This window comes from Cuculus canorus, chromosome 3 (genome assembly GCF_017976375.1).
Source record: "Cuculus canorus isolate bCucCan1 chromosome 3, bCucCan1.pri, whole genome shotgun sequence".
Taxonomy (NCBI): Eukaryota; Metazoa; Chordata; class Aves; order Cuculiformes; family Cuculidae; genus Cuculus; species Cuculus canorus.
The window spans coordinates 17524951-17536863 of record NC_071403.1 but is presented as its reverse complement, the minus strand read 5'-3'; the positions used below and the strand labels follow the sequence as shown (position 1 = coordinate 17536863).

At 37.3% G+C, this 11913-nt stretch overlaps 1 long non-coding RNA gene across 1 annotated transcript; it reads right to left on the bottom strand.

Annotated features, from left to right (window-relative positions):
• Positions 1–315: 315 nt before the first annotated feature.
• LOC128851764 (uncharacterized) lies at positions 316–9667 on the bottom strand. The gene is made up of 3 exons (XR_008449196.1): positions 9522–9667; positions 3433–3551; positions 316–3318 (listed from the first exon to the last, which is right to left on the bottom strand). It is a non-coding gene; the product is annotated as an uncharacterized LOC128851764 (long non-coding RNA).
• Positions 9668–11913: the final 2246 nt, after the last annotated feature.

The window sequence follows — 11913 nt, the reverse complement described above, 5'->3', positions numbered from 1 at the left end:
AACAGAAATCACATAAACCTATGGAATAAACTATTAGTCTGTTTTGTTTCTTATGGCTTTAATTGGTTCCTCCTTTTCCTCCGCATTTATGGATGATTTGGCTCTCGAGGCAGTTTGAGAGGACTAGCATGGTGATGTTACCAAAGGCTGTGACTGTCTTCAGTCCTTCCTCCTTCCCTTCTTTTCAGAAACTGTTATTTTTTCAAAAGGAAACAGGAGAGAAATTGGCCTGTCAAGTTTTAATGATGCAGAAAACAATGAGGAAAGCATGTTTTAATGGGATAGCCTTTGTATTTTACACAGGAAATACAAAAAGGCAAAAGGGATTTAAAAGATCACCTTTAAGGCATCAAATTCTAAGGTTTCAATAAACAAGTACACTGCTCAGTGAAAAACAAGCTCTTTGATTATTTTTTTAGCCCCTAGAGAAGTAGCAGTAAAATCATGAGCACCATTATAAGATGTGAGTAAGAAGCAGCACCCAAGGAAATGAAAAAAATATTAAAATTGTTATTATCTATGCTTACAATGGAAGTATTGCATAGTAGATAAGAACACTGGAAGGATGCTTTTTTCCTATCTTGCATTATATCTTTCTGAACAAAACCCCTGTGTAGACAACACAAGCTTGTTCTAATAACAAAAATGTTGCCTGAAATGAAATTCTTGACATACCAATCATTCTCAGTAGCAAAGCCATTTTTCATATAAAACATATTTTGGAGTAGGCTTTAATGAATGTCTCAAACCAATTTATCTAGCTTATTTTCTTAAGAATAGGAGTATTAAAATAAATTTAACAGAAAATCTACCACAGAGACACCACAAATGTGCCCTGCCAAATCAGAGTATGTATTTTTAAAGGACAAAAGGGTATACACATTCTTCAAAACTACTTGAACATGCCTATTTCTTAGCTAAAATGCATGATGGTTTTGATTATAATTAGCTGTCCACTGTGAAAACTCCTCCCATCACACCACAATCAAGGAGAGACTTTCTAAACTAAACATGCTTCAGAATAAATACTATAAAAGGAGCAACAATTTCTGCTATAGTTACATCTTTTCTCTCACTCTGAAGGAACTCTATAGACTAATATAACTTAGTTGGGTAGCTCCTTATATAACCTGTTATGTCAGTCTGTGAATTCATTTGCTATTACAACTTAATGGAAAATTTAAAGAAATAACTTTAGAATGAATATAGTAAAGTCTGCAATGGTCTTCATTTTAGCATTGCTAAAAGTGAGTTTGGTGCATGTTCTGTGGTACATCCCCAGGGTATTGCTTTGCAAGTGCATAGTCTGCTTATCTGTGTTGTAGTTAAAACAAACCTTGTAACACAGCAGTGGATAGTAAGCCTAAAAGACCTCGTCTTGGGGTAAAAAAATCATCAGTAGACAACAATGGCTGAGTTTCCACTTCTGTAAATACTATTTTAGGTGCACACATGCATGTATGCACAAGAGTGTGGGCACGTGCTCATGCACATGTGTAGCTATTCGTTGGTCAAGAGCTCTGTTACTCACTCCACTCCAAAATGGTCCATTCTGTGTTACAAGAACTGCATGTAGCAGTGTTTTTCCCATAATCTTTTTATGAAAGAAAGAAAAAACTCTGAACACAAAAAAACTAGTTTGATTTTTATATGGATAAACAGAATTCTGTATTATACCTCAGGTATCTCCTAAAAATTTGCAAGAAAACTTAACCTGTATATACTAATTAATCCAGAACAAACAAGCATTAAAGAGTGATCTTTAGGTTCAGCTTCATTTTCTGTCAGTGGGTGCTCCATGAAACATTTGAAAACAGGAAAAGGAAAACAGAAAATTGAAGTGGAAGGCTTCTTGACTTTTCAGCTACCTCAGTGGTTTGCAGACAGACAGAAGTGAATTCCATTAATCTCATATTAAAAAGGAAATCATGTTTCCTATATTCCTTTCAAAAGGAAGAAGAATTTTAGCTTGTGAGCTATAGCTTTGTTGTACTGTGTGTACCTCAGACAAATGAATGCCTTCATGTCGTCTTTCTCAACAGTTAGCGTTCATAAGGAGAGTGAGAAATCCGCAAAGCTATAAAGAAAAGTGCCTTATGGCTGAGGCTGGTACAGAGCACCTGGAGACAGTCCTGACAGGTAGTGTAATGCGCACAATGATAGCTACAAATACTCCTGACTCCACAGCATTCAGATGGCTGTACTCAGCTTATAAAACAACAGTTAACACAATCTTTCCCTATCCTCTGTTAAACAATAAAAAGCACTATTAAGGCAAAGTATTTGGCCTTTTAAATGCAGGGAATCTATGCCAAATATAATGATCAAACCAGCCTGATCAGTAGATTAGGGGCAAATAGGAAAGACGGCATAAAAGGGTGGCAGGAGAAGCAGTTTTCTATAGTAGGTATAAAAAAACCCCAAAACATTATAAGCAATTTAAAAGGGGAAATTGCTTTGTGTCAAATTGCACTTACACTTTATGTTGGAAAATAAAACAAGTCCCTGAAACAGAACAGTTGAACGTAGCAGCAAGTTCTTCCTGACCTTAGGAGAAAAGCCAGATGTCTTATAGACAGGCAAGCAGCTGCTTTCCAGCCATTTAATTGCTATTTTATATCCAATATCTAGCTCAAATGCACCACACGGCTATGATTTACTTGTATCACATGGCTTTTACTTGCAGGCTGGAATCTGACTTTTAAGTTATTGTTACAAATTTGTGATCAAGCCTCTTTCACTTGATCTATTTTATACTCCATCTGTCCTCCTAAACCAGAAAACACAATAATTACATTTCTCTATTTAACAAAAGGTGTAACTTAAATTCTTATTCATCTTCATCTAAAGGACATAATCAGACCTCCCTGACAAATGGAATTGTTATTGTAATTTTCATCATCACTGGAATAACAACATATTACTTTCTATTGGTTTTGGCTATTTGCAACCTGTCTCAAAAATGTAAAAACATGTTAGTGTAGTTTTTTCCTTGAGCAAATTCATGTAGTTGTATGCAGAGCATCCAATTATTAATTATCCTTCTAGTTGAAGATATGCACAGAAACACACTAGGAGAAAGAACAGAAGTAAGATTCAGGCCTGTTGCACAAACCTTTATGTTAGCCCTAAGCATCAAGTTCATTACAAGGACTTCACATCAAAGTGGTCAGCCTGGCAGGTCGCATATTCCTGGAGGTCAGGGTCTGCTGCTTCCCAGGACATGCTGAAGCAATACGTGGACTTTCACAGTTGTGACAAAGTGATAGAGTTTCTCAGTGACTTTCATATAGTGACTGGATGCTCCTAATTCCCCTTCTACAAACAGAATATCAAAATCAAGAAGAAAAGGTTATTACATCATCTACTTCCTTTAGAAACAGTGATTTATAAATGTCTTTTAGATATACTGACTACACAGTTCGACATTACCTTAAATTTCAGGGCCACGTGACAACCATTCGTGAAACAATTTCATCTGCCGACTAATCCATAATCTCTGGTTAATTTAACATCCCAACCTGTTATGCAGCTTCCGAATGCTTCCAGATCTAATATGATAATAATAACAGAAAAGAGTAGTTTGCCAGAGAATGTATTTCTCATTTTCCTATCAAATACACATTTATTCCCAAAGGCATGACATCAGCTAGAGACTTGAAACGAGGATTTAATGTGATTTATTCATGTAAAATCCGTTTATAAGGCCTTAGTTCCTCAGTATTAGAACCCAGATCCATTTCTGCAGTAGGCCTGAGCACTGACTTATAAAGTCAGGGATGTATAAAGTGATGCATTATACAGTGACTCGGTTATATACCAGAAGTGCGTTCTATCATTATGACACTTCTGTATTTCCCCTTTAGAGACTGACTTGTTTACCTGCACTGCAACTAAACCATCTTTTTGAGAGGAGGAAAGGAAATCCAAAATAATTCTAATGGAATTCATAAATAACTTTAAAATTTTCCTGAAAAGATTGACTGCACTTTGTATTTTGCAAACAGAACATGTGCCAGTCTGGTGTGGTACAGTAAACCTCTAGTTATCAGCAGTACTGTGAAAGCTTATCTCACGTCTGTTGCTATGATATAGATGGGAAATGGCAGTACCAGGATCCTTCAAAATCTCTCATATTTTTTAAGTGCTTGTACCTGGTGAAAGGGTTTGCTGGAGTTTGGAGCAGTCTGCCCCAGTGACAGTTCAGCTATCTGTTATTGAATTGCTCTTTGACGCTCTCTGTCATCAGTTCTTCCAACCTCTACCTTAAAATAACATTCAGCCGTGGTAGTGTTCTGGGGGCTGAAATACCTAGGAATAGTCTTTGAGGCAGGAAATAGCTAACAAAACTACTTGAAGGGAAGCTCTGGGTAATGAATATAGCTTTGGAGGGTGAGGGTAATTAACTGCTGAAGAACAAGTCTTAAAAAGAAAAAGATCAAACTTCCTATGAAATGTTTTAGGTGATTCTAAAAATTAAATTATACACTTTTTACAAAATGATGTGTACTTTTCAGAAAATTTTTTTAGAACCCAATTCTAAAGCCCTCTGTGTCACACATACCAGTGGTGTTGCTGCTCAGTAGTCCAGTTACAGGATGCTACCACTCCCAGGCAGGAATAAGCTACTGCATAAATATAGGATGGCATATTTACCATTGACTTAGCATTTTTAAGGTAAAATGTTTTGGAATTTATTAGTTAAATGCAAAGTTTTCTCATGAGGATACCTACAGTCTGGGGTGTCACAAGAGCTCACCAATGCCTAATACCAAGGGACAGTTGGAGATTGGGTCATACCCGGTCAGGCAGGGAGGGCTAGGGAGATAGAAACTGGTTTCTGTTCCTCCAGGATTATCATCACAATGCAAGATGGCAAGTGTTTTTTTTAAGCTTCGTGGCCTTACCAGCTCCTATTTATCTCATGATCATCAGCAAACTCCTCCCTCTTTCTGAAAAAATCCCAGCTACACAAGTACTCTTGTGCCTGTGTGTGAGTGGACGGTCATTGTTTTCTAAGCATAGAGTTACATACTTCACCTTATTGATTTACATCCTGGTTTGTCTAAGATATTTTCTCTAAATTGTCATGAGTATTTTGAGTTTTAATCCTCCGCCTGCATTTCCTCTTAACCAAGTAACAGTTACAAATATAATAAAAGCACTCATTTTTCCATTAGCAAAACCATTAAAGAAAATATCAACTAATTCCATAACAAGGACAGATCCCTGAAAAAAAACCATACTCGATATATTGCTGTAGTTTGATTTCTTTTCCATGTAACATTTTTGTCTAGTTCCTAGCTTATTTAAGACAGTATGTGTTCTAGGAGACCATGTCTGGATACTCAGTAAAATCAAAATGTGACATCAACTACTTTTCTGTATCCACATGAAGTGTTACCCCATGATAGAAAGGAATTATTTTGACTTTATATGTTTTTATTGACCAGTCCTTTCTCTTTATGTATTGTTTTTTAAATGTCCATAATGAATGTGTTAATGATTTCTCCTATGGTTTCTACAGGAATTGAAATTAACTCCCTGACTTGTGATTTTAACCCCTATCTTCTATTTATTTTTAAAGATAGGCACTCTTCCTACCCTTTTATGGATGGGGTGTCTTTGTGGATTAGCTGATGAGAAAATATTTAGTTTACTTGCATTACTTTAAATGTCTTCTTTCCATTTTCAAGGTAGTTCTTGCTTTTTTTGTCATGGGTGCCAGTTTTGTGATACCATCTGGCTGCAACTGACCTTTTGGGTGAAACAAAAATGGAACTAAACCTACCAGCTTTCCAGGCGCTGTTTGCCAGTAACCTTCCCTCTGCAGAGAAGTGGACCACGTCTTTCCTTACCTTCCTCTAACTAACGTGCTGAGACGGAAACATCACCTGTGCATCATATGGTCTCACTCTCCGGTTTTGACTTTCTCTATTTGGCCTCAAATGTTCATCCATTCATCTTTGCTAAAAATCTTTTCCTTGGTGAGTGATCTACAGCTCCTATCCTTCCTCCGCGCTGTCATAACTCGTAATTTTGCATAGTTTCTTTTGCATAGTTTTGCATAAACTTGCATTTAACATAGTTCCTTTAAAGAACTGCCTACTATGCTTAACTTTCTCTCAGAATTCACTTACTCACAGATCTCACTTACTAGTTCTCTGAATTTCTATAATCTGCTCTGCTGAAGCACATTGCAGCTTTTCCTGTTTGTCTGAATTCTGCTGCTTCATAATCGCTCATGAAATACTTGATTCTTTTTAATTGTTACTTCTTGCTTCAGACTTTACCAAAATATGAGGATCAAATCTGAAAATGTAATCTCTCTTTGCTTCCTCCAACCTCTATGCCAAAAAAATTCCGCTAAATCTTTTCAAAAATTAACCAGACTGCCTGAGAGCAGCTGTATTCCTTCTGCAATATAGAAATTTTTGTAATCGAAGTATGATGGTGGCACTGAGTACTGGGGTGTGGAAAATTCTGCTCAGAAAAGACTCATTACATGATTTCTTCATAAGTGAAGAATTCTTATGATTTCTTCATAAGTGGCTCTCTATGAGTCCCATCAGAACATCTGCACTTTTTCTCCTTTAAATATTACTCAGGAACTATGAGGCAGCCTATATCCCTCTTTATTTTTCACCTCAGAGCAAGTGACACCTACACATAAAGTAACACCTACGTCCTTTTCTGTTGTTTACCTGTCCTGAACAAGTTATATTGTTTATATGAATGTTCCTGGTAGATTAATCATCCCATCAGGTCTTTTTTAGGTCGTATCTTTGAAATGTATTTATATTACTACTTTGTCTTGCTTGTTCCCCATCCAAATGTTGTTCAGCTATCCTAGGGAAGGAAAATTGAACTTGGTTGTAGAAGACAGACTGTAACTTCCAGAGAATAGCAGATATCTTTCTATAAGAGACCCAACGAAGAGCAAGAACATCTGGGAGGGCTCCTTCCTTTGTGGAAGACACCACCATTCAGGCTCCTGGACAGTCTTTACCCATTTAGACTAAGCAGAACTCAGCCTGGCTCTTGCCAAGCTGCAACATTTGAAGCAGAACCTGTTACAATGAGCTCCACACACAGATTCAACCCTTATGCATAGTTTTATGCCTGTTCAGATTATCTGTGATCACCCACGACCCTGTATTAAATTCTCTTCCACCTGTGAACAATGGAATATTTTATGGCAGGAAAAATGTGAAACTTCTCTGGAGATAAAACTAAACCTACATCCCTGAAACTGTTGGTCCATCTGGTAACCTAAAAAGACCTCTGGTGTTAATTTATCAAATAAATCTCAAAGATTAAAAAAGTATTCATATTGCACAAGAAAAAATTAATAGGTTGATAACAATACTTGCAGGTTAGCAGTTCACAACTAGTAAAAGCTTAATAATGGAAAAGAAGTAGGATTAAAATCACAGAAGATCAGCTACAACACCAACTTTTAGATCTCTCATATGTACATGTATGAAAAAGATACATTAATGACAAGACAACACTCTTGTAAATCAAAAGAGGGTTATAATGGATCATTCCTAGGTTCACAGCACTATCACTTGTGAGCAGAAGCTGACCAACCATTTGGTTTCACTTACTGGCATAATCTGATGTAATCTGTGTGTCATTTCAGTGATATCAGGAGAGTGAAGTAATGCAACAGCACAAACCCATAGTGAGACTGAAATCAGATCTAGACTGTGCAAATCAGACTTGCAGATCAGTATCGCAGTTAGAACACTTAATGTCACATGGTGATCTTTAGAAATGACGGAAAGGGAAGTTATTGGCTTTACAAACAGCCTGTGTTTATTTAAAAATATTTATTTAATTTCTCTTCAAGGATTTTCAGAGGAATCCCTCTGCAAAGCCCAGCCTCATACGAATGAGGTGGGAGTCACCCTCTGTCCTGGAACACTGGAATATCAGCAATCCGTATACCAAAAGAAATATGTCATAAGTGTTTCCAAATACTGAGTTTACTTACATGTTTTTCAAATTTTGCACACTTTCTTAGAAATAACATTATTTTAAATATAGTGCATGAGAAGCTGCTACTAATCACTTTCTCCTAAAGGTAGATTGAGAATTCTTTTCATCCCTAAAGGGTTAAAGATGTGTACACAGAAAAGTAGCATTGTGCCTTCCAGTGACACTTCTTAAAATTCTTCAATGTTTAGGAAAGCAAATAAGTGTTCTACGTTATTTGGTAAGTTTCATTTTAAAATGCATTTTTAAACATCAGTAATTCTGTGATGTTGATGATAATTCGATACTTATACCTGGCAAAATGTAAATATAGACTTTTATAAACCAATAATTTTTCATAGCTTGAAATTGCTGCTCATGAATCTTACTGTATCTTTCCAAACTATCTACTAGAAACAACACAAAACCTAGCATACGGGATTGAATTATTTATTTTACAGATAAAATTGAGACATAAATATTACTAAAATAGCCTCAGAAGATTCAGTTCCCATTTTCTTCACTGGATGCCAGCTATTGCATAAAAAATACAGTAAGCAGAAAAATATCAAATGCCTTGGAAGCAAACTGCATCTTTCCACACTCAAAACATTTGAATTATCTGATTAGTTATAAAAGGCTTCTTATAAACCAAATTTCAGTGTGTGCTGTGGCTGCTCACTGCAATTCACAAGTTACAATGCATCACCTTACAATACATCATCTTCCTTGCACTCTCTTACTTGTATTGGACCGCTAGGAGCAGAACAAACAACAAACATACCAAACAGGTATGTGCTTCTGGCAGTGTCTCTCAGGAATTTGCTCCCAGCTTGTGGAGGTGGCCTCACTCTTTGGATGGCTCTGAATGCACTGTTGCTAGATGCTTCTATGGCAAAAGCAAAAAATGTGCCACCTTCCATTGTTGGCAAAACAGAAAATAGTGATTTGTCCTATCAGACCTGGGCATAACCACTGCATTTCTGTGAATTCTGTATATTTATATTTAGCATATCTGTTTCTTAATTTAGCATGCTTCACTAACTCATTTGCACACACAGAATTCACACAGGCAGGATACAAATCAAAATTAAAAATATCACTACTTTGTGAAACAATGCTTGTCATGTTTTTATATGCAAATAAAATCAGCAGTTTGCAGGCAGCTCTATGACAAAAATAAAAGTATGTAGGGTTTTGCACAACCCGACAGATGCTATGCTAATTTGAGTAGTGTTGTCCTTCTCAACAGCTGAAGTGCAGGAATACAAAGAACTTTGTTCAATAAACAGCTTGTAACACATGCTCATGAGTAGGTGAATATACTGGAAGATTTACTTCTGTCCATCAGTCACATTTGTAATTGATGTAGGTAACAGAACAGGCTCTTTTTGAAAGCTATGTGAAACTCATTGATGATCTCCATTCTCAGTAGATATAAATTTAAGTCCTTAAGATACTCAGCATCAGAGGACATCTGAACTTGTCTAATAAGGCAGTAATTCAATGAAAGCAATGAAAGCAATAGAAAGGGAATTTACCTCCATGGCACTGCAGAGAAGTCTGAATGACCATGTTCCGGATGCAACGTTTCTTTGGGTAGTCAAACATGTCCATGTGAATTTAGTTCTGACAAAAGGCACAGCTGCTTCACTATCACAGAGTTCAAGATTTATTCTGTTGCAGAAGTTTGTTCCACCCTGCGATTCAATTTTGATCACCAGCAAACATTTTAAAAAAATATAGTCTTAGAAAAACATATAAACACTTGAAGTAATACAATTTTTTTTTTTTTAATAAAAGAAACTGTTTCAGCAGAATACATTAATTTCTTATACTATGACAACAGGGGGCTTTTGGTTTTCACAAAATGTCTGCTTTTGAACTCTGCCCTTGTAACAATGTTCACAAAGTTCAGTAGTAGCATCTGTAGGACTGTAAATGCAACTTAACATTAGCTAATAAAAATAAAATTGTATAAAGTTTCTTAGATTTTCTCTCAGGTATTCTATGAAGAATATCCATTATTTGTTACAAAGGCTGTTCAAATTCTTGTGTAAAATTATATAAACTGGTCATTTTAATGCAACATCTCCTTTGATTCACTCCCACTAAACTCCATTAGTGTTTGTTGGAGGAAAAATTTCATAGTACCACTTGTAGGCTGGTCTTTCCGCAGACTTCATGGTCATTTGTAGTAATATATGGTAACATTATAATAACAACCTAAAATTAAACTTGAAAAGACAACCTTTGAAGCAAAAGACACATTTGAAACTGGCCACAACCCTGATCAAACCTTTTTTTAATATTATAACTGTCATGATCTCTTGCTATCTGTGAAGTATAGTAGGTTTTAAAAAGTAGTCCAATACAGCACCATGCTGTTGATAGGTTGTATGTGGGTTGATGATTCACATATATTTGTATATCATCTTGCCTTTAGAAGTTATTTGACAATTAACAACAAATATTTGAGTAGATATAAAGCAGGAGCTAAGAAATAAAATACAGCAGTCATCTGAGACTTTAAATATCATTAACAGTTCCCAAAATCTATTATTCCCTCAAAAGGAGAATATGTCTGAACATTTGGAGTTTACTTACTTTTCTGGGTTTCTTGAACAGCCATCTAAGGTTTGAACCCTATGTTTCAAATCTTAAACCTGTGCCTAATACACTGAACCGCGATGTAGAAGTGATTTATCCAGCCCAAACCTAAACAGGTCTGCTGCCTTAGCTGCTCTCTTTGCTGTCTATAATTCTGCCATTTTTTGGCATCTGTTCCACTGTAGTCTTTGGCTAAGTCTGTACCAATAAACAAACAGGTCTAGGAGATCTGTCTGGGCATTGGCATGTAACTGTTTGCACCACGAACAGATTGCTGATGTTATAAAATTGGGAGGAGTGGATGATACACCAGAGAGGAGTCCAATGAAGTCCATAAAAGCAAGTTCTGTACCTAGGGAGGAATAACCCCACGCACCAGTACAGACTAGGGGTTGACCCACTGGAACAAAGCTCTGTGGAGAAGGACCTGGCAGACCTGATGCTTAACAAGTTAATCATCAGCCAGTAATGTGCTCTCATGGCCAAGAAGCTCAGTGGTATCCTGGGGTGCATTAAGAAGAGCGTGTCCAGCAGACTGAGGTTATCCTGCCACTCTACTCTGCCCTAGTGGGGACCCATCTGGAGTACTGTGTCCAGTTCTGAGCTCCCCAGTTCAAGAAAGGCAAGGAACTACTGGAGAGAGCCCAGCAGAGGGCCACGAAGATGAACAGGTGACTGGAGCATCTCTTTTAAGAGGAAAGGTGGAAACACCTGGGTCTGTTTAGCCTGGAGAAGAAAAAACTGAGAGGGGATCTTATCAATGCTTTTAAATACCTAAAGTGCAAGTGTCAAGAGGATGGGGCCAGACTGATTTCAGTGGTGCTCAGCGACAGGGCAAGGGGCAATGGGGCTAAACTGAAACAGAGGAAGTTCTACCTGAACATGAGGAAAAAATTATTTACTGTTACAGAGCACTTGAACAGGCTGCCCGTGGAGGTTGTGGAGTCCCCTTCGCCGGAGATGTTTAAAACCTGCCTGGTCAATTCCTGAGCCATCTGGTCTAGGTGAACCTACTTTAGCAGGGGGGTTGGACATGTTGATCTCCAGGCTTCCCTTCCAAACCCTACAATTCTGCAGTTCTGTGATTCTGTGAATTTGTTAGCGTGCTTCCTGGTTTTGCCCCAGGCCAGTTAAAGTTCCTCTCAGATATGATTTCAGGTTTAGCATGAGCCACTTAATATGTCCTGTAGCCAGTATGGATACTGCCTCTTTGTTTGGATGTAAGAGAATTCAGATCTGTGGATTCCAAGTTCTTCACCATGAGAGCGGTGAGGCACTGGCACAGGTTGCCCAGGGAAGCTATGGCTGCCCCATCCCTGCAGG